The sequence below is a fragment of the Platalea leucorodia genome (assembly GCF_965183815.1).
Source record: "Platalea leucorodia genome assembly, chromosome: 3".
Lineage (NCBI taxonomy): Eukaryota > Metazoa > Chordata > Aves > Pelecaniformes > Threskiornithidae > Platalea > Platalea leucorodia.
In genome coordinates, this window is record NC_138825.1 from 126,531,875 (window position 1) to 126,559,339 (window position 27,465).

Here is a 27,465-nt window from a genome sequence, read left to right on the forward strand (position 1 = left end):
TGATTTATGTGCACGTGTGTGTAAAAATGGATGCTTAACAAGGCAGGCATCCCGTCTCCCATCGGGATGTGCTCTAGTCACACCTCTCTGTTCGTGTGCGGATCCGTACGCTTCTGGAGTTGTTCTTTGCCAGTGCCTTGGAGACGATGCTGCCGTCTGAGTTTTCCTCCCTCCTTTTGCCTGCTTGATTTTTCATGAATAAATCGCAACGAGTGACTTAGAGTCTTGTGTTGCTAATGACGGGTGCGTTATTAAGACGGTATTCTAATGACCGTGTCCATGTAAGTAATTTCTTTTGTGATAGCAGGAGTGGCGATGGGGACAAGCAGGGTTTGAGCAAATGATGGTATTCCCCTCATCTAACTTCAGACGCTTGGATTTAGAGGTATAAATTTAACCCAGTAATCCCAGTAACCCTGTGAGAGAAAGAAAGAAAATAAACACATCGTGGAAGTAATTTAACGCGCGCTCCTAGCGTGGTGGTTCCTCAGGGGCCAAACCTGATCCGCTGAAGCAGCAGCCAGCCTTTGGGGCCGGCTGGGCTGCCGAGGACCTGCGGACATCTCCATCCAGCATCTCCAAGGGGAGACTCGTGGACCTGTTTATTGACTGCAGAGGGACCCTGGAATTACCAGCTCCGGTTTCCACCCAGCTCTTAGGTGCCTGAGGTTGACTAAGATGAGTTGCATCCTACAGCTACTACAAATAAAAGTTCAAAAGCGGTATTGGGAGCGTTTGATGGGGTGGGTAGCAAGCTTGGCTAGAGAAACTGCAACGTGTGGAGTGGCTTGGAAGAAAGGTTACAAAGCTCATCTCAGTGTTTCCCTGGTTGTTTTTTTAAAAATTACTTACTTTATCATTGGAATTCAGGCAGCACATCACAATATGAAGAGCCCTGTTTTATGAACTTAAATTTTTCAACGAAGCAAGGTATTTGCAAGCCACAGTTTAGTTGACATACTGGCATTTGGCTCGAGAGGAATAAGGTTCAGACTGGTAACGCTTACAGGAGTGGGGATAACTGAAGAAAACGGACATATTGCACTCTTGGTATCTTTTTATGGCGTACGTGCTTCGGGAGAGAAATAATTATGCTCATCTCAGTTCAGAGGCTACCTGGTTTATCGGAGGTGATACGGAAAGTCTGCAGAAGAAGAGGAACTGGAGAAATCCCCTTGATCCGGTTCTAGCTTAATGCTTAGTAACACCAGCAATTTACTACCCGCGCCTTTGTGAGGCAGGGAAGGATCTCATTATCTTTGAGTTTTATGAGTTCGGCGGTGGTCTGCAGCCTGTTGGCTGTAAACACCAACTGTAATTTTCTGGTGCTAGTTTTTATCTCCCGTGTTGCGTAGATGCTGTCTCGCTATGGCAGATTTGCTACTAGATCTGTGCCGTGTTTTTCTGGAGGGTAGTCTTTATTTCTTAGGAGTGGCATTGGCAAAGAGGGAGGGGAGAATCGAAAAAAAAAAATATCGGTTGGAGTATTAAGCTTTCATTTACTTTATTTCCCAAGTAGCTTAAAGTTTGAGGAACCTTGATGAGTTCTTTACAATGAAATAAAAAAGATACATTGCAATTGATAATATTGAGAAGGTCAGCAAACTATTAAGGATGCTTCTGTGAATTAATAGTTGACCTCAACTGTGCTGTTTTTCTACTTAAAACACTGAAAATTGCATTGTGTGAATAATAATTCAGAAAGATAAATGAAAGCTAATGTAGACAAACTGTCTTTTCCTCCGCAGGACTCAGTAATTGATGCTGGTCCCTTATTAGAAGAGTTCCTGTGAAGACTGCCCATGGAAGGTCGATGCCTGCGTTTGCTGAGGCACTAGGATTCTGTTGTTTTGCTGTTTAATTAACTGAAGAATCCAGTTTTTCCCATGAACCATCTTTCACCTCGGGAAGATAGAGGTAAGGTTGCAAGTCTCTGTTTCTTCTTTCCTCTGGCGGAAAATGTTTAAACCTGTCATGGAGGTGGTTTTTGCTGGAGCACCTCTTCATGCGGAATTAATTACCGAGACTGCTCAAAGCAAAAGTCACTGTTTTTCTCTGTCCTTGGCATTCTTTGGGTTGCTTTCCCGTACATGAGATGTGCAGTCAGTCTGCATTGCATTCGTAGCTACGAGAGTTGTTTTAAAAGCTCATAAAGACGAAATTATTGCCTGTATCAACTGCGCTTTCTCAATATGTTTTGCAAAATTGAATAGCTAATTGCTGCAGTGGCAGAATGGTATGCAAAGGATTTGTGCTAAAGAATAATATGTGGTTTTGGTAAGTCAGTGTTACGCTGTAGGCTGGCTCGTGGTGTTATCAGGTGAATTGAGTCCATAACTAGAGAATTTTAAAAGTCACAAACTTGGGAAATCAAAATGTTTTATGGCAAGGGCTACTACAACTTCCAGAGTAAGAAGTGTGCACTCAGCATCCTTGTAGCTCTTACTAGCTGATGCATGTAACAACCTGAACACTTCTGTGGTTTGCCCACAGCCGGCAATATCTTAAAGGAAAATTGTTGTAATGGAGTGGTCACTTGGAAAGACAGTAGAATATATTTAGAAATGAACAAAATGGTAAAACAAGCAGCACTTGGATGATGGATTGGCTGCAGCTACTGTATGGCTGTGGGATTTGCAGCCTCTCTCCATCAAGACTGAGAGGGCTTACTGCTGTGGGCCATGGGTACGCAGGAGAGGGGAGTACCTGTGCCCCTGCCAATTCCCCTGGAAAACCAGCTTCCAGCTGACATGCCGTAAGGCAAAAATGACATATATCACTACAGCTGCCCTTATCTGATGAAATTTTATATAGCTTGTATCGCAGTTCCCTGTCTGAGATAGCTGGTGTTCCAAGAAACTTTTGCGTTGGAGCTGGTTTTGGCTGGAATGCAATGGAAAATGGGATATTTCCTTCTGGATTGAGCGTGGCTTGCTCCTGTGCTCCTGTTCAGTGCGGTGTAAATACTGGTCCCAGTAAGACACTGGTGGTGTATGTCCTCCGTAGGCTGCTTTGGCCACCTGGTTTCTGTCCTTGCATTGGCAGCTTCCCTAAACTGTGGTGGGATGATCGCTGCAGTCGGTGCCCCGTTCTGGATGTCCTCCCCTGATCGGTTTGGTGGCTGGAGGGTAGATATTTGGGTGCCCGAGATGGAGCCAGGGGTGGGCGATAGCTGGGGAGACATCCCCCTTGCCCCGCTCTGTCTGGCTGTCCAGTGTTTGAGCTGTGTTTTTGGGCAAGGCTCTTTGCTCTCTGCCTCGGTGTCTCCCATTTGTAGCACAAATGATGGCGGTAATTAGGCATGGTTGTAAAATTTGGAAATAATACCACGTCTGTATTGCTGTGCGCCGTCCCGACTGCTAGCTTGGAGTCGCCTGGGTGGAGAGGAGCCTGTGAGCGGTAAGAAACCAGCAGAGCCCCGATCCAGTGCTGGAAGCGCTGCTCAGAGTTAATTATTAAACCGCACTTTGCCTGATACATGCACAGTTGGAGTCAGGATTTTTCACCGCAAAAAGATCACATTTCCCTCTGGAGATAACAGCTACTTTTTGATTGGAAGCGGGTAAGCTGTATCACACACAAATGAAAAATCTTTGCTCCTGCGACTCTTAAGATGTCTTTATTTTTCTGGCCAGTATCTGACCAGATTCAGCTTTTGAAGAGGTGACCTTGCAGGGTGGCGGTGGGTTCTCCCCGCTGCCGACCTCCTGCTTTCCAGGCGCCGATTAATACCTGCCCAGGCTGGCAGCTTGCAGACCGAGGGTCTTGGGCTGGACCGTGCCTCAGGCGGGGCCGTACGCAGCTTTTCTTCTTTATTTTCTTCTTTTTTGCCCCCCTCTCCAAAGCGATCAGTACAAATCACGTGGCCAGAAGTGGCCAGGCTTTACCCGAGACATCTCTTAACGTCAGGCAGCAAGACGCATGCAGCCCAGGCAAGTAAAGGGTTAAATTCTTAACGATGAAATTGGATATCGTTGCAGGGAGGAAGAGTGAGTTCTAGATTAATTTTAAGGGTGAGGTGCCTCCTCGGCTGCTTTGGATTTCCCCTAATTTGGGGGACTGACGGGCTGGCCCCTGCGGTGAGCTGGGGGGAGCCCTGCCTTCATCCCACCTGGCACCTCCCAGCCTTTCCTTATTTTACCCCCCCCACCCCAATCTGCCTTATTAAATTTCATTCTTTCCTCTAGCAAATGGACTTTTTGGCTTGGCATGAAATCCGGTTGCTGCGATTGAGTTCCCATCCCCTTTATCCTGCGATGGGGCTTTGAGATGAAAAAATGTAAATCCAATCGCCGAGACGCTCCCTCCCCCACCCTAGCCTTAGGTCTTTGCTGAGCCGAAACTCCCTCTTTATTCCTTAATGATCATATTCCTTCCACTTTAAATAGATTTCCTGCTGTTAACAGCGTTTTCAAGTGTTGCAACACTTTATAAATGGTATCTCGTGAGAGGTATTTACCGTATCTGAGTTTCCTTGAAGTCGTAACCTCTGCCTTGCCGTTCCCTTTTCCCGGGGGCTGCTGGCGGGGTAGGAAGGACACAGATGACGGGCTTGGCAGTCACCGTACTTCTAAATCATCTGTTCTTCTACCTCTTTTGTTAGTTTTAGAGAGGGATGTTGTTTCAGCCATGTATTTGAAATGGAGTCCTGCTGATCAAGACAAAAATGCACGTAGCACTTTTGAGGGCTTAGAAAGAAGAAATCCCAGGCTTGTCTCACCACGTGCGAATTAAAGCCAATGGGGCACTCCTGAAGCCTTGCTTTTAAAAAGCGAAGAGCACAAACAAACCAGGAACCCCCGCCATGCCCACTGGAAAAGGCTCTCTGGGTTGCCCGGTAGAGAACAGACAGGACAACCGCTGCGGACCGCGTGCGGGGAGAGGTCTGAAGCTTCTGCCGCTTCGCAGAGGACGCCCACCAGCAACATTGCATCTTCAAGTCGGGCTTCTGGTACTTCTGCCGGCCAGCCTGCAGCCACAGTAGCGGGAGATGTGTATCTGTCTTTAGGTTGCCAAATGCAAATGCTGAAGTGCTGAGTCTTCTCGGTTTTGTGGGGTTTTTTGTTGTTTTATTTTTTTTAAGAAGAAAAGCTAGAATGAGCAGGTGGAGGCCCCCAACACATTTCATATTTATCGTGAAGATGTTATAGCCAGCTGTCACTAGGCTAATACAAACTAAAAAGTTTATATTAAAAGCATTCACCCTGTTGAAAGTGTTCAAGTCTTAACTGAGTCTCCCCCCCCGTTTTGTTTTTATTTGGTCATTTGATTCTGCTGCAGTCCTGGTTCGCGTAATGTTGAAATACCTCTTTCTGTTAGATGTTTATATGTTAGAGGCACCTGCGCGATGCTAAAGACGAAAGTTTCAAGCATATGTTGAGAAGAAAACAGTTGATGGGATTTCAGATGTCTGCTAGTGACTTTGGCTCTTCTGTGCGAAATTAAGGACTGTTTTGATACAGGAGCTGGTTGTAGTTTCACATCTGAGAACTGTTTCTGTTCCTTTTTTCTAAAAATGCCATTAGATGCTCTTGTTTTCACATGTAAATCCTGTACTTGGACAGTCAGATTGGGTGCTTTGTTTACACAGAAAGTATTTGAGACACACACATTTGCCATTAAGTGGAACTTTTGGTGCTTAGCTCCTTCAAAAAATTAGAATGTCTAAGTAAGGATTTCGTCATCTTCCATTAAACGTTGCTTGCCCGGGAGCTTTGATTAGCTCTGTTTTGACTACTTTGTTTTAATATCCAGATTGTGGTTTTGCTTATCGTTTGGAACAAACCACTTTGTCCATTTGCCTTACTACTCCTAGGAATTTAAGCAAATGCACCTTTTCCTTAGGCGTTCACATTTCTACACAAATCCGGCCTAATTCTTTGACCATGACCAGACACCAGCTGCCCAAACCCTGCCAAGGTCTGAGATGTCATTGTCCCTCCACCGCTGGTCACTGCTTACATGGCAAAGCTGGTGGCCTCCATGAGTTCATCCAAGAGTGGTTCATCCATGGTTCTTGTGGGCACTCCTCATCCGCAGCGCTGCCGTGTCCTCCAGGCTGGGCTGAGCCCTCTCCAGCGGCTTTTCAACCCAAGCTTCTTGTGCTGAAGCACGTGAGAAATGCTCACATGAACGCTTCAGCTGTGAGCGTGGGATCCTCTTCACAGGCAACCCAGGAATGGGAACACCTTAATCTACCGCAGCCGTTTCTGCAGTGATCAATTTATCATCACCTTTGGTGTAGGGCTACAGCATTAATGCAGGTTGTAACCCCTTCCTCCGGGTCTGCGGTGGTTCGTTGAACAACGGAAGCTTAATTCATCGTTGTCTCCAGCCCCACCATGTAGGTAGCTCTTGTTGTGCCGAGGAGACGAGGTGGAAACGTGTTTGTGTCTGGGCTGAGCAGGACTGTAATCAGCATCCAACGGGACAGTAAATGATGCTGGATATGTTAATGGCTTTTTAGTCTGCTGCGTTCTCTGCTGCCCTCGAGGAATTTCTGCTTCCTGGGCCACAAAGATGATGTATCATTTAATTGAAAACCACACTCAAGTGAGTCCGTCAGTTTTCAGGATTTAACGACTTTCTGTTCTTTGCCTAATGTAGTATTTGCTGTACAAGCCCTTCCTGTGGCTGTAAGGTTATAAATCGGTGCCTATTTACTTTCTTTCATTGTTTTAGCTATTTTGGTACCTCTTTGTCAGTTTGTGTTAGCTACTGCTCTGACCTTCTCAAGGGCACCTCTTCCGTGTTGGGCTTCCCGTTGGCTGTCAGCTCTCTGGAGGTGAGACACCAGCGATTGCTGCTTCTCCCTGCAGGACATGGCTGTGGTCGCTGCCTCCGTAAGCCAGAGAAATATGAGAAATTCTGCCTTTTTTTCGTTCATAGATGATCCAGAGGTTAGCAGGATTAGAGTCATAGAATTGCAGAATGGTTTAGGTCAGAAGGGACCTTTAAAGATCATCTAGTCCAACCCCCTTGCCGTGGGCAAAGACATCTTTCACTAGACAGGTTCCTCAAAGCCCCATCCAACTTGGCCTTGAACACTTCCAGGGATGTGTGGGGCATCCACAGCTTCTCTGGGCAACCTGCTCCAGTGCCTCACCACCCTCATGGTAAAAGGTTTCTTCGTTATGTCCAGTGTAACCTGCCCTCTTTCAGTTTAAAGCCATTCCCCCCTGTCCTGTCACTATGCTCCCTTGTAAAAAGCCTGTCCCCCCCTTTCTTGTAGGCCCCCGTTAAGCACGGGGAGGCCGCAATCAGGTCTCCTCCTCCTCCTGCTCAGCCTCCTCCTCTCCAGGCTGAGCACCCCCAGCTCTCAGCCTTTCTCCACAGCAGAGCTGCTCCAGCCTCTGACCATTTTGGTGGCCTCCCCTGGCCCCGCTCCCACAGCTCCATGTCCTTCCCGTGCTGAGGACCCCCGAGCTGGACGCGGGGCTCCAGGGGGTCTCCCCAGAGGGGGCAGAGGGGCAGAATCCCCTCCCTCGCCCCGCTGCCCACGCTGCGGGGGATGCAGCCCGGGAGACGCTTGGCTTTCTGGGCGGCCAGCGCACATTGCCGGCTCGTGGCCGGCTTTCCATCCCCCAGCACCCCCAAGTCCTTCTCGGCAGGGCTGCTCTCCACCCCTCCATCCTGCATCTGTATTGATAGTGGGGATTGCCCCAGCCCACGTGCAGGACCTTGCCCTTGGCCTTGTTGAGCCCCATGAGGTTCACATGTGGCCATTTCTTGAGCCCATCAAGGTCCCTCTGGATGCCATCCCATCCCTCCAGCAAATCAACTGCACCCCTCAGCCTGGTGTCATCTGCAAACTTGCTGAGGGTGCACTCAATCCCACCATCTAGGTCATTGATGAAGATACTGTACAGTACCAGTCCCGATATGGACCCCTGAGGGACACCACTTGTGACTGATCTCCATTTGGACATTGAACCCTTTGTACAAAGCACAGTTCTGTTTACTCAGCTTGGAAGCACTTAAGGAAAAAATCATAATAAATAATAAAAACACAAGTGAGCATTCATCTTGCTGGGCATGACACGTCTTCATGGGCATCGCCAGCCTGGCTGTGTTCATGGGGTGACAGCTATCCATCCTGGAGGGGTTTCTTCCTCCTCCCACGAGGTTTTGTCTTCCGTCTGAAGCCTCTTAGATGCGGTGAAGCCAGCTGGGAGCAGAGCTGGGGACGGTGAGTGAGTTTAACCCTGCAAGAGGCAGGTTCTGCTCCTGGATGGTTGCAGTCATCGCCCCCCTGGCCTCCAGCAGACGTGCTCTTCGCATCAGCTTCTGGGGAAAACGTGGCACAGCATGATATCTGAAAAGGAGGTCCTTTTATCTTCTAAAAATAACAAATAAACCTGCTTAGAACTGCCTTTTTGTTTGTTTTCCCACTTTTGATCTTATCTTTGAAAGAGGAAAATTTTAGACGGGTTAAACCCTTAGTAAGGACTATTTGTGCTTTTAGTTAGAGAAGTCTTTTTTATCTTTCAGTTATCACGAAAACCATTTTTTAGAGCTGATGGGAGTTGTGTAACCACTTGTCAATAACTCAGGAGGACGGTAAGATCTGTTTCTGGTAAACTTTCAAGAGATAAACATGAAACCCAAAGCTACCGCTTGGCTGACAAAAAGCAAGAAGAATTTTTCTGATGTTTTTTACTTCCGTGCTGAGTTGCTGGTGAATACCTTTCACCAGCGCCAGGGAGGTTTTGCTAAGTACGTGGCTCTGTGTGCTTCTCAGAAAGAAAACTATCGATACCTAGTTCCTGTGGTTGGAAGATGAAGGTATGTGCGTTAAAACACACACACACATGTGCCTGCTGCCATCAGGAAAGGACCAAAATGTAAAGTATTTCCTGGCAGTTTTGCCTGAATACTGGTTTAAATTATTATTTACTATTGAGTCAGTCTTGTGAGCTGGAGACAGCGGCGTCATCTATGCTAGTACTTTCCAAGAACCAGAAATACTGGTAAATAATTTTCATTGCAAGCAAGTTTTAGGAGCACAACACCCATGAAATCCTGATGATTTGGAATGCAAATCTTAATTTTGCTCATCCTTGATCCGCATTCCTCCGTGGCATCCTGTCCTCGTCTTCCCTGACATGCCGATGTCTCAAAGCACCTCAAATGGTGCTTAAAACTTCAGAGTACGTTGCTGGTAAGAATTAGCAATTTGGGGTGAAATTCAACATCTGCAGAGAAATCGTCTGCATCACCCGATGCCCCGCTGGAGTGGGATGGAGAGGCTGCAGAGAGGCTCTGCTGGGTCTGGGGCATTAGGGTAGCTGATACCCAGGGAACTCTTGTCTCTCTCAGGTGAAAGGGTAAGCGATGTTTTTCCATAAAATCAGGTTTTTCCCCATTTATTTATAACACTTGCTCTCCTCCTTGAATTTACTTACCTCTTGGAGTCGCGAGTTAGGAGACAGCTAGCTGTTGAGAGAGGACGAGGCGGGAGGAATATATAGCAAAAACATGAAGGAATATATAGCAAACTCCTCGTGGATACTTTTTTCTTTTCTTTTTGTAAAGACCTTAGACTCCCCTCGCAGATTTCAGAGAAGTCTCGTGAGGTTAATAAAGCCTTAGCTTTAACGTGCTTCCCTCCCCACCCCTGCTTCCTCTACCTTGTTATCCTGGAGTTTCTTTATACAATGAAAGGCATACATTTGTTTAATGGAGCTGTCACGAATCCCAGCTACAGATGAACTGCGGAATGTATATTAAAATATATTTGGCGAAGTTAAAATGAAATTCAAAATCAAAGGAAAATTGCCCCGTTGCTTGTTACAGTTCATATCAAAATGTCACCTGGGAGAAAGCGTATTCCTTTTAGAAGCGTGAATGGGTTGTTAAGAAGGGACCAATTTTATCTGTAGGGAAATTCGCTACTGTCTTAAGCCCAAGTGTGAAGAGGGAAAGGCAAACTAATTAGCAAATTTTAATAACAAAGTAACAGAATATCAGATGGATGGTATGTCTTTTAGCATCGGATTTATACAGCTGAGCAGTTTCCGCGTATCTCCGAGTGTGTAGCAAATGAAGGGAAAATCTTTTATTAAGATATTGGAATAAAATTCTGATTTAAGCAGCCTTAAATTTATGGCAACCATAATAGCAAATAGTCCAGAGATGGAAAAGAAGATGGAAAAAAATCCACTTCATACTTGAAGTGGAAGATTTAACAAAAAAAACCTTCAACAAACACTCCTAAAGAAACGCAGTAAGAATCTGAATGGGCAGTTCAAACCCCATAATTACACAAATGGAAGAACCACAAAGGAAACGGATGTTCTTGTGCAAGGAAAGGTCATCCCAGATCTTGACAAACGCTAAAACAAAACCGGGGGGTGTTACTGACAGTTTATTATACGAGGGTTGTAAACAGGGAATTCTGCTCCGTGCAGCTGGAGCAAGGGCAGTTCGGGTGGATACAAGGAAAAACTTCTTCACCACGAGGACAGGTCCCGGAGCTGAGCCAGGGCAGGTTGGACCAGAGACATCCCGAGGCTCGACCTCAATTTCCCTGTGATTCTACAAAATATTTAGCATTTAAATATGCAGTATTTGTAAAGCAGACACGCAGCTCTTGGCAACTGATGAACAACAAAAATAGGAATTTGCTAAAATTTATAGGAAATACGGTGCAGGTCCATGAATGACTACTGTCAAGGCGTGGAGAAACCCCTTAGGGAGCAGGGCAAGGTATTACCGGTGGTCATGGAAGTGGCCAGCAGTTGAGTTTAATGACATTAATTTCTAGTAGAAATCCCTTCCTCCTTACTGCACCAGAAGGGAGCATATGGCCGTGCTGCGTGTTTCCCACTGGCAGCTGATTTTAAGCTCTTTAGAAATTTGAGGACATTTAAAGTCGGTTGTGTCGCAGCTTCTGCCTCGCACGGCGCCGAGCGAAGCTCTGCTCACGCATCTGCAGTGTAAAATGCTCGTTAGGGTTTTCATACGTCTTTGTAACTTCAGAGCATTAATATTTCTCCCTGCTTTGATCCCTGCAGAAGAGAGGGAAGCGAAGCCGCCGAATGTTGCTGACTCTCATCTCGCTTGAATGGGAGACTCCTCCAAATTTCTTACATTTGTTGTCTCCTCGCATTCTGCAGTCTCATCTTTAATCCCTCTCTCCTGTGTCTTTAATTCATGAAAGTAAGTAATTAGAGACCCAAGCACATGTCAGAGTGATGATGTACAGATACAGCTGCAGCGTTTTTTTCTTAAATATAATAGTATAATGTCACAAATGAGCTCCCTTTGCTCTATATTTCTCCGGACTCCATCTATCTTTAGATGGAAAATACAGCTGCACAGCAGTCTCCTGACTGATGGAAAAACGGGGAGGAAGCTTTTCCACTTTGTGTAAGCATATTATTTATGAATATACCATGAAGAATAGCATTGCCGCACAACACAATGGTAATCCCATCACATCCTTATTTCTCCAGCAGATGAAAATACTTCATTACAGTTGGATGTTGTTTGCTTGTTGTTGCCTGAGAGGGTCTGCAGTTAAACTCTAGACCTTTTCCACCCTGCTGTTATTAATGGGAGTGTTGATAGCGAAGTATTTCATCAGTCATCTGCTTGTACGCTAGGTCTGGGTTTGAGATGCTGCAGTGGTCTTTGCAAATGACGGAGTAATAACGGATGAATGACAGGGTAGAAGCACTCTAGCAACTATTTTGCATGTTAAATATGAAGGACAGATAAATTTTACAGCTGTTAGCAATGATTAGAGCATTTGCAGACAAGTAGATAAGTCATTAAAAAAATAAAATCACTCCATATACCACTTACCCATCTATTGTCAACACCGTGACTGTACATGGGGTAAATAATTTCAGTAAGTACTGAAATCTTATTAAAATTTTTAATTAACTCATCAGCAGGCTAATAAATATTTCATGACAGCTAACTAAACGTCTGCTCTAATGTGTAAGAACGGCATCCTCCTCGACAGGAGACCTGGGGAAAGCCATTTGTCTTGCTCACGAGCGTTACAGGTGGTTGCAATGAACTTTCCTTTCCCGTGTGGTGGGGTGTCCACCTCTGACACGTTCTCATTTCAAAGCTGTGGTTTGAAAGAGAAGAATAAAAATTAAAAGTATACGTAACAGCCTAATTCTTTGTTGTTTCTAAGAGTAATTTAGTGAAGGAAAGGACTGATTGCCTTGACACAAGGAGAGGGGGGTGAGACTTATCAAGTAAATCATTGGTTTGCTCTTTGATATTTGGTTTTGATGGTGCAGCGTTTCTCAAAAATAGTAGTTCGGTATTTCCCTCCTTCTGTTTGTAACAGGTACGTGACTTCATAAAACACATGAGATGCTCATAAGAGGTCTTTTCTCATGCTCATGTTGCCCCGCTCTCCATCAGAGAACGGGTGTCACCTTCCAGTTTGACCGCCCAGGGTGGCATCGCCATCGTCGTGTCCTTCTCTGGTGCCTTCAACACCATCCTCTAAAGAAAGGGGAAGAATAGCCCCTATTTCTTATGGAAAGAGCCCCCAAGCCCAAACATTTTAAGTATTAATTCAATTAGCGTGACTCAGCTGTGATTACCCAGGTGTCACATAGCTGCCATCTTCTACAGGCGGCACCTCCAGCCCCAGCCTTCCCTGCGCTGCAGCAGCTAGCGAGGGCCGTGCCGCAGCTGAGTCTTTTCATCGCTTTGTTTTCACAGGCTTTAATTATGGAGGGGAAAATAAAACTGTTACTTATACCATAGCGGGATGGCATGGGTATAAAATAAGCCGTATCCTTGCACCAGTGTGAACTTCACACCGAAGTGCTGGGCCCATCTTATTTGCCTGTATTGTTTGTGCAGCTGCAGGAATTGCACGCACATCTGTTTTGCGGTCCTGAAATTTAGCCCCATGCACATTTACAGATCATTGTGAACCAGCAATTTTTTTCCTCTTTCTTAATGGTTTAATAAATACCAGGGGTTTTTGTGTTGTTGTTGTTTTTTTTTTTTTTTTTTTTTAACATTGAGTTTCATCTTCCCTTTTCAAACAAAATGTTTTTGGCAGCTTCAGCACGTTGCTGCAGAAATGTTTTTGCAATGCTGACTTTACAATTGCACAGAGGATGTGTTTGTTATGTGCACAAGTTTTGTTACGTAAACTGGCCTTCAGTTTTCCAGTTTGTGCTGAAAGATATTTTATCTTCTACCAAATTCCAGGGATTTATAGCCAGGTAGGTTTTTTATTTCCCAGTTGATATTTTCTTTAAAAGATTGGGTCTTCTGCTTGCATTTCTTGCACTTTTGGGAACCGTTGAATTCATTAGCGATGATTCCTAATTCATCGGACAAAGCAAGAAGTTATTTTCTCTGGAGCAGTGAAGAATTTGGGGGGGAGAATTCAACCAAAGTGACACTGGGTTACTTATAGCTCACAGCCCTTTGTCACCTCGGTGGGATCCTGCGTCTTTCAAAGGATGTCCTACTTTTCCGAAACATTATGTGGAGCAGCCCAGCCATTTTGCTGTATTTTCTCGGGCACTTGCCTATTTTTGTATTGTAGAAACAGTTTTAAGGGGTGCTGAGTAGCATCGGTGAAGGATTTTAATGCGTTTGCTTCTCTGCAGTGCTTCATGAAACGGCTTGAGCATCTCTTGCCCTCCATTTTAACAGACCAGATACTTGTGGATCTCTTCCGCTATTAATATCTGTGATTTAATAGCATCATTTTGGACTGATTTCTGCAGTACTTTCCTCCTGAAACTCTCCAAGGGCTCTGCATTTTAATTAGTTTAGCCTCACGTTCCCTCCACGAGGGAGCTGGACTCCCCTGACCCCCTCCTGGTTTTCCCCTTTCCTCCGTGCATTTGCCTACATGCGCTCGCGCTCCGGCGCTTTACAAGAGACGTTCCTTTTTCCTTGATCGAGGCACATTTACACCCATCTCTGTAGTATGAGCTTGCCCCTTTTCTCCATTTAAATATACTTGAATCACCGCTCTGATTTTTTTTTAACACACCCACCGTATTTAGGGCAGGAGATGCACCCAGTGCATAATTTTCCCGCGGTTTCTTGAAGCGCAAGGGTTTGTGGTGCTGCCCCATCCCATTTCTTCGTTCTTAGGACTTAATTACAAATCTCTCCATCTTTTTTTTTTTTTTTTTTTAATGCATACCTCTTTTTCTGCTGTTTGTTTTATTAACGCTTATTGGTTTTTCGCAAACCTAAGGATTAGCAGCCGGGGAGGCAGGTTGTGTCCGTGCCTGCAGCGCTTGTGCCTGCAGAGGATGCGGGTCTGGTCCTGGTGCCTGGCACCGGGCAAAGTGGGTGCCAAACGCTGTCGGTTTACCTTTAGCTAAGCTTAGCTTTAGCTTTAGCTTTAGCTTTAGCTTTAGCTTTAGCTTAGCGGAGGGCACTCTCTGCACTTCAGCCTGCGGCGTTTTTATCCCGTCAGTCATTTGCCTGCACGTGAAACAAAATGGCTCGTGGTGTTTCCATGTAACTTGGAGGAGACGCGGGGGAAAGGTGGTACGAAATGAAGCCCTGTCTTATTTTTCTCTGCAAATTAATGTCTTTTTGGGGAATATTTCCCAGCGGGCGCTCCTGAACTTTTGCAGGCTTCCTATGGCAGATGCCTTTGTTGCAGAGCTCCAGCTCCTGAGCTCTCCGCAGCCTGCTTCAAGGAGAAAGCCTAAAGGAGAACGTAAGTAGAAATTATATAACGAAGAAGCAGATCAGTTTTGCTGCGGTAAAGCAAAAAAAAAAAAAAGAAGAGAAATAGTGTGTTGGATAAATGTATTGCTAAAAGGCTGCCCTGGCACCCTCGCTGGGCTGCTTTCCCTCCCCGGGGAGTGGGATGCAGCTGCAAAATGGTGTAAGCTTTTTCTTCAGAAACGGAAAGTGGTGTTTAGATGTATACCAGGTTTTGGGTCGGGTTTTGGAGCTGACTCTAGGGTCTCTAAGGAAAACAAACAAAACCCTGCAGACCTATAAAACCCTTATGTTCCTCAAATGCGTTGCTTGGCAGATCTGTCCGGATGGAAATGCGGCGCACTGGCTGAATTGGGAAGGGGATAAACAGTCAAGAAAACGCGAGCCATTTCTACATTTGCATGAAAAGACCAGTATTTGGAAAAACCTGGTCATGAAGTGGGGGAGGCTGTTCGCCTCTATCACCAAAGCTACTTAAAATTCAGATTTTAATTAGATTTCGAACGGACAGCGTCTCTTCCAAGCCGGTCCGCTGTACCGTAAGCACAGTTGGGGTGAAGCACTTTGAAGTGAAGCAAATGCAGCGTTAGCCCGGGCAGCCCGGACGAGCGGAGCACCCTGCCGGGTACCAGGAGTGCTCCGCACCCGGCATCCCCCGGCAGTGCCGGGATGCGGATGGCATCTCTTTGTACAACCTTATAAAACCTGTTTCCTGTAGCTGTGCTTGAAAGCTCAGTAACTCAAGAAGCTTGAAAATGAAAACAATTGTTACATTGAGCAATCTCTCTCTTTTTTATGGTTGTTTTGTTTTTACAAAGCACATATCTGAGGAAGTGTCTTTATTAAGAAGGTCATGTGAGGCTGTTGGCTTCTGTCTTTGGGATCCCCTGTCTCATCAGCTCGGCAAGTTACACTGCACACAACTGAAGTAAAACCTGGTGAGTGCACCGTGCGTTTACCCCACGTAACCTCCAGACAATGCCACTGGAGTGACGGCACCGGAGAGGCCGGCGAAAGGAGGAGCCCATCCTTGCATGTGCTGCCCTTGCTGATGTAATATTTGCTCTGTGTACACGCATTTGTGCGTAAATAGTGTCAACAGTGGCAGGTCTTAATATAAACAGTGGATTAATAACCTGAGATGGTCATGCCTTGCGCTTGCACTTGACTGTGGAGCTCCAAAGCACGTTGCAAATGGTGGTAAAGACTTTCCTCCTTGTGGGGGTAGAAGGGGCCACGTTTTAGGGCCACCAAAATGGTCAGAGGCTGGAGCAGCTCTGCTGTGGAGAAAGGCTGAGAGCTGGGGGTGCTCAGCCTGGAGAGGAGGAGGCTGCGGGCAGAGCTGATTGCGGCCTCTCCGTGCTTAACGGGGGCCTACAAGAAAGGGGGGGACAGGCTTTTTAGCAGGGCCTGCGGCGACAGGACAAGGGGGAATGGTTTTAAACTGAAAGAGGGGAGATTCAGACTGGACAGAAGGAAGAAATTGTTTGTGCTGAGGGTGGTGAGGCACTGGCCCAGGTTGCCCAGAGCGGTGGGAGATGCCCCATCCCTGGGCACATTCAAGGCCAGGTTGGACGGGGCTCTGAGCACCCTGGTCTGGGTGAAGATGTCCCTGCCCATGGCAGGGGTGGGACTGGGTGGCCTTTGGAGGTCCCTGCCCACCCAAACCATTCGGTGATTTGATGATTCTAAAGGTAGAATTGAGGCTGGAGTCTTGGCTTCTCGTATAGGTGACTCAGTAAGGACGCTTTCAATTCATTTCCGAAGGTACGGAGCATTTATAGCTTCCTGTGCAGCCCTTTGGAGGTTGGGACGCTGAGCATCTTTGTGTCTGGGGCTCAGGAGATGCAGGTGGTACCTGGAAATTACTCAGTTGGGCATGTAACCCCAGCCTGCTCCTCAGGGCAATATCGGATAGAGCTGCTGTGGCGTTCCTGCCAAACGAGAGCTGTTCTGCTTCTTGCTGAAGTTCCTTCTTCGTCACAAGAAACAGTAATTAATACTACATTAAACTGATAAGTTTTTCCTTCCTGCTGTGATTCATTTTCATTCTTTGAGCGTTTATAGGATGCTTGAGAGTACGTTGGCGATTCTTGTTCCTAGCAGACCGGCGTTTAAAAGCAGGATATTGCTGTGTGCAGTCGAATGGGGAGTCAGATGTTATCTAGAGATTAGATTGCAGTAACGTAGGGTCAGAAATTTGCTTTACCACTGACAATCCTTGATCTTGGGCAAGGAGCCTCAATTCTCTTCCTGTGTTTTCTGCTCTGAAAGTCCATATTCTATCAGAATAGCAGAGATTTATTTGAATCAGAGTACGGGATTTCTGCTTCGTTCATACTCTCCCATGCCAATGTGTTTGTGTGTGAGACAGGCTGCTTTCCACCATGATCAGCTCCTCTCCCATATCCCTTCTCTGGTCTCTCCATCCCATGTTTAAGTTGTCCTCTTGTTTCGTGGTGAATGGGCAGGAGCCAGAAGACGGCTTGCTTGGAGTTTCATGCTATCGTGGTCTTTTTTTCAGTCTGCAGAGTGCTTCAAAACAGCCCCATCAACTTATTTTGAGATGTGCCCTTCGAGGTTGTGTTTTAGCACCTATTCCAGGTTCTGGGAAGCCCAGTCCTCCCTGCAGCCCTGGCACAGGCAGAGCAACCTCCAGGCTTCTCAGGAGAAGGATTTATCTTCCAGTTCCCTTCTGGAATCTGCAAAGGTTGGGTTGTTAGGAAGATTTATCTGCACAGAGGTGTCACCAGCACTCTCGAGTTTGAGATTTCTGTATTGAACAGCTTGGGAAGGAGGAGTCGTCTTCTCTGCTCGGGGAATTTCCGGGGAAGAAATAAAGGCCCTTACACAAAAAAACCCCACCAGTCTGCAGTAATTTCTTATTTGCTTTGTTCTTTTTTACTGTTGGAGAAGGAAAGGCATGGTTGAGGATTGCCGGGTTATCTGCCATTAACCTGACTATATTCTGCTTTTAAAATGCAGGTTGCTGATTAGGAAAGTATCATTCGGGTTCTTCCCTGTATTTCTCTGCAGCTGTAGGCAAGATCGTCTCTTTATAAAATTATTTTTTGGTGTTCTTTCTGAAAGTAACATCTACCAGATACATGCGCCGTGAAGTTGAACGCTCCTAAAATACTTTGATATGGTCACCAAGTCTATGAAAATGCAAAGTATGGTGATAAGCTAATTTTTGGAGCTACATCCAGGGAGAAGAGAAGGTGAATTTAGCAGGTTAGAAGTGACTCGTCTGATTCTCTTCGTTTAAGCATTACTCCATGATATCTGCTTAAGAGGGTTATGCTCTGCAAAGCAGCAGAGTGAGCCCTTGAAACAAGAGTACTTTGTCCTTGTTGGGCAATTGCCCATCATTAAAACCCCCAACCCACAGGATCCCGCCGGTGCAGACCCGGAGCAGCCTCCCAGGAAAGCCGTCTGCTTTCCCAGCCTTCCAAGAAGAGGCTTCAAATTCGGTTAGTTTGAAATATGCCGGTTTCTGTGTTATTTTGCTCTGGTTCTGCAGCAAGCCCCGCTCTGCGGGTGGGTTTCCCAGGTCTCAGCTATAAGCCAGCAGATGCTGAAGTTGGGCTAAACACAAGATTCCTGCACCCAGCCCCTCACTAACCGTGATTTCGGGACTGGGAGAGCGTATGTATTCAGTTTAGAAAGAAACCAAGCTCGCTTTAATAAAGTGAAACGATAAAAACCAAACAAACCGTAAATCTGTTGCCCACCCTACTCGCATCGGGTGAAACCCTCTTACTGCTCTTGCCTAGCGCCGGTGATTTCTCTCCCCACAACATCAGACGTACGGCCGGCGTACCTGCGATGCTGAGCCTTTTTTGTCGCTTAAAGCGCGATCCAGGATATTTCCCATGGCCAGGGCAATGCCAGGGGATTTTTGGTGTTTATTGAAGGAATTTCTTAAATTCACTGTATGCTGAGTGTGAGCTTTTGGCACAGCAAATGCATGCAGTTCTGCTTAATTTTTTTGATTGCCAAGGTGCTGTTGAAGCTCTTGGGAAGGGTTGCGGTCTTTTGGAGTATAGAAGAAATCTTATATTGCCCTAACGAGTTTGGTTTATGGCAGTAGAGGGAAACTGCCATAGTCAGTTGAACCCAACTGTGTTTCTACCCAGCGATCTAAGGCAATTTTTATTAACAAATGCTCTTTGTGCATTATTTTATAAATGAATGACCTTTCCTTATCACATGGAGTTTTTATCAGTTACCGTGGCTGAGTAGGAGCAAGTTTTCCTCCATGGAAGGCATGCGGGGATTTCCAGAAGCACTGAGCAGTGCCTGGAGAAGTGGCTGGTGAAACCACCGTGGGCTTCAGTCAGGGCTTTACAGTTAACTCTGGAAACTTAAAGGGGGCCTACGAGAAAGATGGGGATAGTCTTTTTAGCAAGACCTGCTGCGACAGGGCAAGGGGTGATGGTTTTAAACTAAAGGAGGGGAGATTTAGACTAAACACAAGAAAAAATTTTTCACGATGAGGGTGGTGAAACACTGGAAGGGGTTGCCCAGAGCGGTGGGAGATGCCCCATCCTTGGAAACATTCAAGGCCAGGTTGGACGGGGCTCTGAGCAACCTGATCTGGTTGGAGATGTCCCTGCCCATGGCAGGGGTGGGACTGGGTGGCCTTTGGAGGTCCCTTCCATCCCAAACCATTCGGTGATTCTATGAAACTGCTGTCCTGGACCTTGATGGTTGCACCTGATGGTGGTTGTCACCTCCTGCCACCACTCACTGGAGGTAGAGGGACCCAGGGGGGATGCAGCTGGGATGGGGATGCAGCTGGGACAGGGTGGGATGCAGCTGGGATGGGATGGGATGTTGCCTAGTTTTTCTTTGCAGCAAGACCTTCCTCAAAGTTATGGACCATATTTAGTTGACAACATGGAAGGGGAAGTTTTTGCATATTCCAAGGCCCGAGGCAAAAAATATTTTTTGAATAGCTGCTCCTGTAAAATGCTGTTTATTTTATAGTGTGAGTTGTAAATGGGGTATGTGCAGCTCTCTTCTGGCCATCGTCTTTGAGCTGTCTTCTTCCCGGCGTGCGGCAGAGCAGGCATTTGGCATGTGGAGGTTTAGCGAAACGCACTCTGAGCAAAATCTTGTCCTGTTTTGGCACAAGAAGGCGGCAAGAAATCAGACGTATTTTTGTCGTGTCGGAATACGCTATTTTTACTCTAATTGTTTTACTGTGTGTGCTTTTTTAAGAGGTAGCACGGGCAGTCTTCCTATTTGTGTTTTGAAGGCAGCAAGGTGCTTCTACAATATCTAAGCTTTGCTCTGCTTTGAGGAAGGGTGAACTTATCCTGGGACTTCACAAGGCCAAATCTGCCAAAAAAGGCTCTCTGCCAAATCTGAAATTTCTTCAGGATTTAGCCCATCCCTCTTCAACTCAATCGAAGCAGCCTTTTAGCCTTAACACCCACTAGCTAATTATTCAGACGTGAAAGGCGGCGGGTTGGCTTAGTTCATGGGAGCGGTGCCTTCTGCCTGTGCGCGTTGGATGAGGCTCTGCTCCGTGAGGAACGCATCCAGCGATGCTCCGGCAAGAGCGAGTCTCTGTGTGGGTCCAGACCGGGCCCCGGCAGGAAGATCTCCTCCTCCTCCTCCTCCTCGTAGTGTCCAAGAGAGCCACAGTTGAACGCCTGAACATGGTGTCCAAGTCACGATGGAGAGTTCTTCAAAAAGTGTTGAGTAGTATAATCCCAGTACCAAGATTAAATCCCGAGAAGGGGAATTAGAAATGACCGTGATCCTAAATTGTAGCTCTGTCCCTGGCTTAAACAGATGGGCGAGACCAAAGGCTTCGCATTGTAAAGGCTACCCAGACGGCTGGGTTAGACTGGTTTCCACTCTCAAATTAAATGACAGTGTCATTTTGAGTGAGTGATGGAAAAATGGCATTCCTGAAATTCCTGTCAGGTATGGATTTGCCCCCTTTTTTTCCCCTTTTTTTCGTTTTTCCTTTTTTCCCCCATTTTTCTTTTTTTACTTTTTTGGGTTTTTTTTCTTTTTTCCCTTTTCCCCTTTATTCTTTTTTCCCTTTTCCTCCTTTTTTTCTTTTTTCCCTTTTTATTTTTCCCTCCTCTCCTCTCCTCTCCTCTCCTCTCCTCTCCTCTCCTCTCCTCTCCTCTCCTCTCCTCTCCTCTCCTCTCCTCTCCTCTCCTCTCCTCTCCTCTCCTCTCCTCTCCTCTCCTCTCCTCTCCTCTCCTCTCCTCTCCTCTCCTCTCCTCTCCTCTCCTCTCCTCTCCTCTCCTCTCCTCCCCTCTCCTCCCCTCTCCTCCCCTCTCCTCCCCTCTCCTCCCCTCCCCTCCCCTCCCCTCCCCTCCCCTCCCCTCTCCTCTCCTCTCCTCTCCTCTCCTCTCCTCTCCTCTCCTCTCCTCTCCTCTCCTCTCCTCTCCTCTCCTCTCCTCTCCTCTCCTCTCCTCTCCTCTCCTCTCCTCTCCTCTCCTCTCCTCTCCTCTCCTCTCCTCTCCTCTCCTCTCCTCCCCTCTCCTCCCCTCTCCTCCCCTCTCCTCCCCTCTCCTCTCCTCTCCTCTCCCTTTTTCTTCCTTTTTCTTTCCCTCCTTTTCCCCTCTTCCCCCCTTCTGCCCCCTTTTTTCCCTTCCCCCCACTTTTTTTCTTCCCCATCCCCCCTTTTTCCCTTTTTTTTTTCCTTTTTTCTTCCCTTCTTTTTTTCCCCGGTTACAGCACACCTCCCAGAGACAGGCACTCTGATCTGCTCCACTACAGATTTAAAATGCTTGACCGCTCATCTACCAGTGCCCAAATGACCAACACAGCCGAGAGACCATCACCCAGTGACAGACACCCAAAAAGTTTGATCGACTCTGCTTTGCTCGCTGCACTTTTCCCTCCTCTCTCCCTGCCGGTGTGTTGAGTCAATGAGTTAATGGCCGTGCAGATAAGCACGCCGTATTTTCTGGTGCCAGTTATTAGATCAGCAGATGCTCGGGGGAGTACTGATTAGAGAATGTCATGTTAGCGGTCCCAAGGTGTAATTACGCTTTGCAGATTTCTCTTGCTTCAGCCGTGTTGACAACACTCTTGGATTAAGGCGAGAGGGAGGGAGATGAGGGGTTTGTACAGCTCTTCAGCTACGATTGAGGAATTAAAGTTTATCTAATAACTACGTCTTTGCAGAGACCTCTGCACGCTTTCCTCCAAATAGGTTTGGTGTAGGGTGCTCCTACTTAACCGATATCAATGGTTTTAATTTTTTCTATGCTACTAATTTATCTAAATTAATCTGAATTTATGTGTCTGTTGGCGGTTAACCTAAAAATTGCTGTCTGGATGGTAGACTTTATCGGGCAATCTCAATAAATAGTTAAGGCTATTGCTTCAGATAGGTGGGATTTGGAAAAAGAAGCAAAACCTGACTTGTGTTGTTGGGGTTTTAATATATGATATATAATTTGAAAAAAATACCCAGAAAAGAATGGAAATCTTGCAGAGTCTATATTCAGAGAAAAACCAGGATTTAGAAAAAGGCTGTGCCTTGTTTGAAGCCTCAAGGCCCTCTGAGAACTGGCTAAGGATGAATCAGTAAGGGGTTTAATTTCTGTATAAGCAGGAGCGAATGCTCAAAATGTATTTTCAAGTATTTTGACAGATACTAAGGTAATCACTGGGGAGGTTAATAATTATCTTTTGTTTTTATAATTTTTAATTTGTTATGTAGCAGGACCCCTGGTAGCTCCGAGGTTGGAGAGCCTTTCTGGTTCCTCTTAGATGTGCTTAGACGCTTACCAAAGCTCGGAAATAACAGTTACTAACTGGGACAAGACCCAGGTTAAGTTAAAATCAGCTGTAGCCTCTACCACTGTGTTTCTCCCTGACAAAGGGCGTAGGAGCGTACTGGAATTTAGCATCTGCTTCCTTCCATCGTTGTCCATCCACCCATGTCCGCGTGTGAGATCCGAATCTTGGGTTTAAGTCTGCTTCAAAAGCAGCTTTATGTCGTGGTGTTGGGTTAGGTGCTGAAATCCACTGGTGACTTTAAAAAAATAAATTAGTAATTGTATGTGACGATTAATACGGAAACTTTTCATTTTGCAGTGTCAGCCCCGCTGGGCTTATCTCCCACCACCAAACTCCCCTGTCCTGGCCTCAATAATAATAAAACCCCCCAATAATAATAAAACCAAGAAGTACCTAGTGGGGTGTAAAAAATCTGTCACCAAAGTCAGGACCAGAAGGTGGCATTGGCCTGCCCAGTCTGTGGTTTTTGCCCTTCACGCCGACGCCGTGTGGTGAAGTCGCATCCTTCGGATGTGCCAGATGTTTCCGTTGGCCAACTCCAAGCGTGTGGCTGGTCAACAGCAGGCAAGACCCATGGTCCTTCCAAAGGAGAGACCACTGTTCTGTGGTCAAACATTAACATTAAGCCTAAATGAACCCCGTGTGATCTATTTGATACGCCAGCATGCTAAGTTTGCAGAGAGGAATGTCGCCAGAGTCATTGTAGGTGATTCATATCTTTAAAAGCAAGAAACACATGCAAACGGAAACCAAACCCACCATCCTTTAGAAAAACCATCCCTATTTCCCTTTATTCCCTCCGAATCCTAAGCAGACCCCCCAAAATGCCATTTTTTTCCCTTTATTCCCCCAAATCCTAAGCAGACTCCAGAAATAAAGTGCTTCTGGTTAGAAAAGAATATAATATTTTGAGTTGGAAGGGACCTATGACAATCATCTCACCGCAGCCCCCCAAACTGCCAACAGCCGCTCCCTGCAGAGGATGTTCAGTGAACTTGGGTCAAGTTAAGCGAGACCTCCTCTGCGCTCCCCAAAATAAAATAATTCTATGTCAGAAGGCTTTATAAAGGTAATGGAAACCATAGTGGAAAAGATGAGAACTGGAGAGGGGAGAACAAAGTAAAACTGAAAGTAAAATAAAGGAAACGCGTTGAAACGAAGCGGAGCTTGCAGGTTCTAATTTGAGAAAGCGGGTGAGGGAAATGGGTCATTAAAAAAAAATTGAGGGGATTGGAGGGATAGAAGGATGGGTGAAAAAATGTGGATAAAAGGTGTGTGTGGAGCACACCAAAAATAGAGAGCTGTCAATGTGGAGGGGTGGGGGTGGGAACCCTGCTGTGAAGGGGAGCGCGGCTGTCCCCGTCTTCTCTACAAAGAGTCAGCTGGGCGTCCAGCGACCCTCGTTCGGCTATTTCTGCCCCAAAATGAGAGGGGTGGCCTCAAGGGCTTGGCTTCTTTTTTCCTCGTCCTTTTTTCCCCCCCTTTTAAAAATTATTTTTAAATAGGAGGTCTATGTTTATGGGGCCTCTCTGCACACATTGTATATATTGTATATAACACTTTTAAATTGTATATAACAATGAGTTATGTACATGAGTTTACATATTTATATATTATTGATACATGATTTTACATATTTATATATTATTGATACATGATTTTATATATTTATATATTATTGATACATGAGTATATGTTTATATATAATGAGTTATATGCATGAGTTTGCATATTTATATATTATTGTTACATGAGTTTATATGTTTATATATAATGAGTTATATACATGAGTTTACATATTGATATGTTATTATATATAACTCATTGTTATATAGAATTATAAAGAGTTTGGGATGTGAGGTCCCCCCGCTAACACCCAGCCTAAGGAGATCGCTGCACTTCCCAAACTACACGTAGCTGGAGGAATCAAAAGTTACTCAGAGAGATGTTCTCCGCAACTTAATTTACATTAAGTAAGGAAGGTGCCACCTTCCCAGGATCATCACCTGGTGCGGTTTTGAACCTCTTATTAAAAATTAACTTCATTACTTATTGTAAATCCCTCGCTCCGATGGGTGGTAATGTACTAGGCATTTACTCTATCGTGCGGCGGCATCGCTAGTTACCTAGCATTTAGGGATATTGATTACAGCGTAAAAATGTTTAATTTGTTACATAATTATCCACTGTAATTTTAGTTTTTGCCTGAATAAACTATTTAATTAGGACACAAGCTTCTAATATTTCAGGATGTACTGAACAGCGATATAATTGATTATACGCCTTGCCGGTGGAGCAGTCCTGAAGTTATTATGTAAGGACACATAACTGCATTTAATCAAACATTGGCCAAAGCCAGCTGCCGGGTGCCGAGTTTTTTTGGCACAAAGCAAGCAGCAATTTAACAATTACCGAGCGCTGCTGAAAATAGCCCTGTAGTAGGGTGGACTTTCTGCTGCGCGTGTCAATGCAGGCAAGGCCTGTCTGCAAGGGACCTGCACGGTCATGATGGGGTCTTGATTACGGAAGAGGGTTGCTTAACGAATCTGTATATCCAAGTGATGCAATGGGTTGCGTTCGGTTGGGGTTCTGCAAGTTCTCCAGGCTATTTTTAGTGCCACCGTCAGCTGGGGAGGGAAGGAGGCTCAGTGGCACTGGGGGAAGGATGAGGACCTTTGAGCAGATAAAGGTTCACCAGCAGCATAACGGTGGCATGGAGCACCCAACCGACGTGCAACAAGTCCTGCAGCCCCTTCTTCTTCTCACCATCGCCGTGCTGGTGAGGCCGGTGAAGCCCTGTGCTCACACGGGTTGTCCTCTGTTCACGTGGCTCCAACGTGCTCTTCTTGCTTGCTTGAAAGTTTCCAGAAAGCTGAGTTTACATTTTGCTGTTAGTTGTTTTTTTTTGGTTGGTTGGTTTTTTTTGCTTATCGAGTGCATTTCTGACAACTTCCTCGTGCTGGAGAAAATTCAGAATTGCAGATGGGAGAAACTTTGCTGTCACACAGGTGTTCCCCGCCTCCTCTTCTTCCAGGTTGTGGTGACCTTAGAGGGCATTCCACGCCTTGGAGATGAGTGGGGATAAAACTGAACCCCTGTTAAGAATTGGCCAATGTTTGTTTGCGCTGTCTCTGGATTAATCGCTGCAGAAATAAATAAGCTGTATTGGCTTCCTCCATTCCTAGGTGGAGAGAAATGCCTCCTATGATGTCCTCCTGCAACAGCAGCAACAAAGGCAGCTGGCCTGGGGTTAGCCATGGGGCTTACAGCTTGGCCAACGCCAACCCTTGGATCTTCCTAAGCTGACGTTAGCTGTATATTACATTTTTAGGGTCTGAAAGTGGCCTGTGTCAGCACATCAGCAGCGCTGGAAACCTGTCGCTCAAACGTCCTGCCCCAGGGGGAAGCCTGATGGGCAGAGGGCTGGTGGTGCCAGTAGCTGGACTGTCTTGGGCTGCCGTGCTGGTCGGTGCACTACAACTGCAAAACTCTATGTTTTCATAATTATTTAGCGATATCTTCTTTAAAATTGTGGCAGGATGTGCTGCACGGGGAAAGTCTCGCTTCTGTGGTCACGGTCGTGACAGAATCACTAACCAAGAACAGGCTCTGGTGTGTTTTTCAGTGGCAGACTCATGGCTGATGCTCAGCTTGCTCAAGCATAACAACTCCAAAGCTACGATGGTAATTCGGAAAATATCCAAAGGCCACAAAATTTGCATATAATCTTACAGACTCTTACATAAGCAAAGGATATAAGTATACACAGGTATATTTGCTTGAACTTGTACCTTCCTTCTTAGAAGGAGTGTTGCTGCATGTTTAATTCCCAGGTAATGAATGCCATTGCTGAAGAATTAAGCCTCTCACCCTCGCTCACCCACGTGTCCCCTCTGAATCAAGTGCGACCGTCTCTTTTCACCACCTCTCCCTCCCGTGCACCCTTGTGCATCAAATGGAGATCCTGACCCTACACGAGACTCTGCCCCAGCTCTTCTTGTTGGGATTGGCGTGGGCTCAGGAGTCTGCCCGTGGCAGCCTGCTTGGAGCAGAGGGTCACACCGTGTGTTCTGTAAGGTTGGCAGTCCACGTCTTAGCAGCCGTGGGAAATATCCAGCAGTAAGGTATTCAGAACGGGCTGTCTTTCCAACTTGGCATTAATCAGAGAAGAGGAGGCTGAGGGGAGCCCTCATCGCTCTCTGCAACGGCCTGAAAGGAGGCTGGAGCCGGGGGGGTCGGTCTCTGCTCCCCAGGAACAAGCGATGGGACGAGAGGGAACGGCCTCAAGCTGCGCCAGGGCAGGGTTGGGTTGGGTATTGGGAACAATTTCTTCATGGCGAGAGTGGTCAGGCCCTGGCCCAGGCTGCCCAGGGCAGGGGTGCAATCACAGTCCCTGGAAGTGTTCAAAAAACGTGTGGATGTGGTGCTTAGGGACAGGGTTTAGAGGTGGAGCTGGCAGTTAGGTTAACGGTTGGACTCGATGATCTTAAGGGTCTTTTCCAACCTTAACGATTCTGTGATTCTATGATTCTACGATCAGGAAGATGGGAGGCATGTCTCTGAAGGCGCACATCTACAGTTGGGCTAGTGGTCATGGTGCCTGGTGGTGTTGGTGGGGAGAAGTGGGTGATTTAAGGTTGCAAGAGTGGTGGCCTGTATCAGATGTCCACCTATACGAGCAGGCGGACATTTGAAAGCCGTTCCCCGGAGGGGTTTGTTCCTCTCCAGGGCTGGTACAGGGAACCTGGGGTGAGGAGCTGCTGTAGAGATGCCTCAACGGAGCGAAGGTGAGCCCCAGCTACAGTGCGTGCAAGGAGCCCTTGATGGTCATGCAGTGCTTGGTTCTGCTGGCGGTTGCCACCTCGCTGCAGCCCTACGCCTGCCGGACCTCTGCTGCAGGGAACGCATGATGTGCTCAGTAGGTTGCAAACAGAAGCTGTGAGCAGGCAGTCTGGGAAGCACGGGTGGTTACCTTTCAAGTGCTAGATAGTCTTTGCA

At 46.4% G+C, this 27,465-nt stretch overlaps 1 protein-coding gene across 3 annotated transcripts in view; it reads left to right on the plus strand.

Annotated features, from left to right (window-relative positions):
- Positions 1 to 27,465, plus strand: part of NCOA1 (nuclear receptor coactivator 1) — a 185,491-nt gene that overhangs the window by 53,510 nt on the left and 104,516 nt on the right. For all 3 annotated transcript variants that reach the window (XM_082307544.1, XM_082307545.1, XM_082307546.1), the window contains exon 2: positions 1,749 to 1,917. The gene's annotated coding sequence lies outside the window, so the exon portion shown is untranslated. The remainder of the gene's footprint in view (positions 1 to 1,748; positions 1,918 to 27,465) is intronic.